At 38.0% G+C, this 5,492-nt stretch overlaps 1 long non-coding RNA gene across 2 annotated transcripts; it reads right to left on the bottom strand.

The window, feature by feature from the left end:
• Nucleotides 1–1,297: 1,297 nt before the first annotated feature.
• On the bottom strand, nucleotides 1,298–5,221 carry LOC147337647 (uncharacterized). 2 transcript variants are annotated; one of them, XR_015131172.1, is made up of 7 exons: nucleotides 5,063–5,221; nucleotides 3,433–3,564; nucleotides 3,216–3,315; nucleotides 3,038–3,097; nucleotides 2,857–2,947; nucleotides 2,533–2,690; nucleotides 1,298–1,874 (listed from the first exon to the last, which is right to left on the bottom strand). It is a non-coding gene; the product is annotated as an uncharacterized LOC147337647 (long non-coding RNA). The 2 variants fall into 2 exon arrangements; XR_015131171.1 differs by having other exon boundaries at nucleotides 1,299–1,874; nucleotides 5,058–5,218.
• Nucleotides 5,222–5,492: the final 271 nt, after the last annotated feature.

Raw genomic sequence — 5,492 nt, forward strand, 5'->3', positions numbered from 1 at the left:
TGAGAACTTTGAAGATGAAACGAGGCTGGGTCTTCCAACATGACAATGATCCAAAACACACCGCCCGGGCAACAAAGGAGTGGCTCCGTAAGAAGCATTTGAAAGTCCTGGAGTGGCCTAGCCAGTCTCCAGACCTCAACCCCATAGAAAATCTGTGGCGGGAGTTGAAAGTCCGTGTTGCTCGGCGACAGCCCCAAAACATCACTGCTCTCGAGAAGATCTGCATGGAGGAATGGGCCAAAATACCAGCTACTGTGTGTGCAAACCTGGTAAAGACCTATAGTAAACGTTTGACCTCTGTTATTGCCAACAAAGGTTATGTTACAAAGTATTGAGTTGTATTTTTGTTATTGACCAAATACTTATTTTCCACCCTGATTTACGAATAAATTCTTTACAAATCCTACCATGTGGATTCATGGATTTTTTTTTCACATTCTGTCTCTCACAGTTGAAGTGTACCTCTGGTGCAAATTACTGACCTCTGTCATCATTTTAAGTGGGGGAACTTGCACAATCGGTGGCTGACTAAATACTTTTTTGCCCCACTGTATATATTCATTTTAGTTTCTTTGCCCTTTTGAAACTTGCTTTGAGAAGTTTATACTGCAGTAAAAATGGGTGCAAAGTGCAGGCTTTTTAATACTACTATTACGTAACAGAATATATAATATAAGTATAATTAATTTTTGTATTTATGTGGATTCATTCTTTATCTCGACAAAGCTTTCTTTGAAGATACATTTTGGGGTCAACTTGAAAGAGAGGCAGGTGGGAAATAAAAATTTGAGGTCAGAGGTCAAATGAGACATAGTATTTGGTAGGGATGGCACCGGTTCTGACATAAACGGTAGTAACCAGACCGAAAAGCAGCGCACATTTCGGTGCTTTATTTCGGTGCTTTTTTTTTCGGTGCTTTTTTTGTCCTGAGCTGTGATACACTTTAGATTCTACACTGTAAAAAAAAATCTGTCAAATTTACGGTAAAATACCGGCAGCTGTGGTTGCCAGGAATATACCGTGTAAAAAATGTGGAATCTGTAAAAGACAATACGGTATACTGGTTTTGTAACCCTAATTTTTAAGGTAGACAACGTATTATTTTACCAAAATCATGATAGAAAAAACCAAATATATTTGTCAATTATACAGCAATTTAATGTAAAAAATGCAACTTTCCATAGCTTTTTACGGATATTTGCAGTAAAAAAAAAGTAATAATATAATAATATTTACAGTAATTTGTTAATTTAACAGTAATAGGATAGACCCTATTATTGTAAATAACTGTAAAAATAACAGAAATATGTTAAACCTTATTAAAACCTTTGACAGTAAAAAACACAGTGAAATTGTATAACAAATTACAGCATTTTATTTTGACCAGATACATTTTACGGTAAATTCCTGGCAACCACAGCTGCCGGTATTTTACCGCTAAAAATACAGTACAATATGAGGAACATAAATGGTTTACCGTACATTTTACATTTGCAACCGCTAAATATAGAAAAATCTAAAGATGCTCATATACAACCAAGGTAGAGAATATTACTGATAAACAATGAGAAAATTTGACATACCATTTGAAAACAGACTAAACATATTATTTTCTCTATTCCTACAAAACAGCATAGATCTTGAGAATACAGCATGTGTCCATATATATGGCTGGTAATCCATGGAGGAATGAATAAACATGAAACAAAATATTACCTGCCCCTGACCTATCAACAGTAATGAGTCACTGGGTCCTGCCTTGGTGAAGGAAAGGACTCGGTGGAGTTTCTAATGCGCATGGTGTTGAAGATACAAGCTCTGCAGGAGTACTTCAATGTCCATCAGGAGTTCACTTTGGACTGGCAGGATCCCCTCTGCAGCAAAAAAAATGGACAAAGTTTGATCAGTGCTTGAGCAAAATGCACAGAAATGAACAAAACGTGCTGCCAAAACCAGATCTAATGATAAATGATTTCTTAAGTGTAAATTATACAGTTCTTAAAGGATAGCTATTGTCAAAATGCAACCTGGGCTGTTTTTTTCAGTTTTTTTTTTTTTACTGTAAACGAGACAAACATATCTAAAAGCATAATTACGACAAACAAGCCGTTTTTGAGATTGACCGTGATTTTGTTTTGTGGTCAATAGCCAGTGAATGGGAATACTAGGGGGCCGGGGCATAAATTTGAGCACATCAAAATCGATACAGTAAAAAAAACAAAAAAAAAAAAACAGCCCAGGTTGCGTTTTGGCAATAGTTATACTTTAAATCTACTTATGTAAAAGTTATACATAGACAACGCAGCCCTAATCACAATCATAATTTGTTGGAAAACGTATTTAAGTTTCGTATTGATTTATCATAGAACTTGAAGTTAATGGCTGAATGCATGGTGATGAGACCTATCATTCAATCTACATTTTATAGCGTATGAAACTGCTCACCTGGACATGAACCTGAGCTCGGCTGATTAAGATTAGTGTCTCCTGTCCATCTTTCTTTAGCAAAACTTGAATAATACCACTGCTTACCTCTTATTGAATCTTTGGGTGCAGACTTAATTGAAGAGCCTCGTATAAACAGGCAGGGTGTGATGTTTAGGGAAACCAAAGAATACAGCCGCCATCATTTCTGCCAGAAGACTCATTGGGTGCAACGAAGCTTTCATTGTGGACTGGCTAGATACCTTCTGCATTCAGAAGGAAAACAAGAAGGGCATACACCATAAACAATAATAACTGACAAAAATAATGAGACAAGAAATTAAAGTAACAAAATAAGTGCAAATCAAGTTTCCCTGTGTTACAGTGTAGCTGAATGTTTTTCAACAATTTGATTTACGGTAAAACACATACCAAATATTTCCAGCCAAGGTTTGTTTCAATCTTCAGCATTTTTTTCCTGCCATTGTCTTGAAACTGTTTCATCTGTCTCTCTCATTTGATGCTGTTTACAAAAACAAAACAGCAATATTGTAAAGGGAAAAAGGAAAATTAATTTAATGGAAAAAAAAAAGATTATGACCTGAAATCTCACCATTTCCTGAGAGTCACAGGTCCTTTGAGTATCCTTATGGTTTCTGCTCAAATTCAGTGTCTGAAAAGGGCAGGAACAAAACAAACCTTTTTAATCATAATAAAGACAAAATAAGATTTAGAGACAGACGACAAAGAAATGTGTAAAATATCTTCTTGAATCTGTTTACTTTACTAACCTTGAAAGAGACTCTTGGGTCTTAGCTGTGCCACCACCCTTAAACCTTAAAACAGATGGAGACGATATGCTGGCCTGGCTTGAAATTTCCATATTTGGTGCTGTAAAACAATATCACAAACAATAGATTAATTGTACTTTTTGGACCTTGGCCAAAGCATAATAGAAAAAACAGAAAGTCCTTCATGGCTATTGTGCAATGAAATCATAATACTTACTGGTTTGTTTCTCAGATGTCTCCACTCCTAATGATTGTAGTGCCTCCAGTACAATTTCAAGGATTGAGGCAGACAGGTCCGGCAGCACCTTAGTAATGGAACTCCTTATGCTGCCCCCCATTTCCAAGATGTCTGATAAAAGAATGTGAATAAAGGTCAATTTACACCAAGTGGTACCTTTGGTCTTAAAATATGAAGCTGATCTTGCTTGATACTACACTTTTATACAGTGTTTCGTAAGTACCAAACTAACAGCACCATTATTGTGACAGCACACTGTGTTTCAGTGGAACCATTTGGTACCCATACTTCATGTAAGATGTTAATGGATAGAAATCAATTAAGTCAATGGGTTTGACCAAAAAAATCATTTTATTTAAAACAGCTTACTATCACTTATGTCACACAGAACATCAGCAGGAGGCTCAGTAGAGGGCTCTTCTGATTTCTGCCACAGATCAGACTCTAGCAGACATCTCAAAGTCTCTCTTAAAGGCACATAATAGGCAAACCTATCTTTTCTGTTTTCATCTCTCCCTAAAAATATTTTCTTTGGTTCCGCATAGTTGAAGGCTTTTTTAAAGATCTGAGCTCTGGAGTGCACTGTCCTCAATGGCCCGGTATGACATGCAGAAAAAAGATCATAGCTTTTGACAGACTCACAGACTTTGTTGATGTCCTCCTCTGATAATGATGTGTCATCTTTTAACAGTGATGCAAGTTTACCCAAACTGTATGTCTGTCCCAACTCATGCATGTTCTGCATTTCCTCTACAATGTTCTGTATGGTTGAAGCAGGCAGTAGAAACTGACCCTGCAATTTTAAGTAGAATAGTGAAACGTTTCTCAGAAAAAGATCACAGAATTCAGGGGGCATTTCCATGTTATCTTCATGTGTAATAGACTGTGCAGCAGGCTCGGAAATCAAGGGTACAAAGTCATCTGATGTGGTTGGAACAGATGATGACTGACATGCAGACTCTCTATATAAATCACCAATGCTGCTGTCTGAAAACTCTGTGTTTACGTGACATGTGAGCAGTAAAAGATGATTTAACTCTAAAGGTATTTGTGCATCCTCTTACTGGACAAGTGACCACGTGTCCTTCCACAATATGGCTCTTCAGATGAGCTATTAACTCTTTAGAGTTCTGACACTGACGTTCACACATCGCCATTGCACATGTAAACGAAGAAACCACCACCACACCAGTGACATGGGTGGGGGCAGAGTGTCTTCGGTAAAAATGAGCCTTAAACGCGCCATACCTGGTGTATGTCTGCTTGCAGCCTGCTTCAATACACCGAAAGAAACAACGTGGCTCATTCCGATGCAGTTTACAATGAAGCACGTAGCCCCTTGATGACTGAACTACCTTACCACAGAAATTACACGTTAACATAACTCCATGTACTTTGGTAATTCCTCCCTAGCGAATTAAGCACGCCATATACAGAAACTAATCCAGAGCAATGCTTCCCTCGCAACAGTAATGCTAACTCAACTCACAAATGCTAACTAAATTCACAACCTCACTCATAAAAAACGAACTGCTAAAATTATCTATAAACGCTGGGCTGGTGGATTTTTATAACAGAGATAACTTGAAGTTGCATGTACTCACCTCACCTCGAACTAATTGTAAGCTGCCAGGATGTCTACAAATTCCGAAGATGCTGTGGTCCAAGCAGCAATAAATGGCGCTAATATACGAGTTCAAAACTGTGTCCGTTAGCGAAGCCAACTTGAGTCTCCTGCATGAAAAAAAGAGCGGTTGGCACACAGCTCAGCAGCGCGCCGTGCTATTGGTCATTTTCAGGTGACGTCATCCCGCAATGTAACGTCGCTCTTTGTTTCTTTAGGAGGTTCGAATTTGATCAGAAGTCACGTCTGCAGACCGCTGCAGCCACGTCTTACCTTGCTTCCCCTTTTTTTTGGTGAAATGGTTCGCTCATACTGCACAATGTTGCTACCAGATTTTTTTTCTCTGCAATTCGAACGTAAAACGTCTGTACACAGTTTACCAGCAGTTTAGCTACCAATCAACAGCGATCACACA

Source organism: Aulonocara sp. 'chitande type north' Nkhata Bay, linkage group LG2 (genome assembly GCF_057382095.1).
Source record: "Aulonocara sp. 'chitande type north' Nkhata Bay isolate Kocher_YH1m ecotype deep benthic linkage group LG2, A_spYH_male_GT1.1, whole genome shotgun sequence".
Classification (NCBI taxonomy): domain Eukaryota; kingdom Metazoa; phylum Chordata; class Actinopteri; order Cichliformes; family Cichlidae; genus Aulonocara; species Aulonocara sp. 'chitande type north' Nkhata Bay.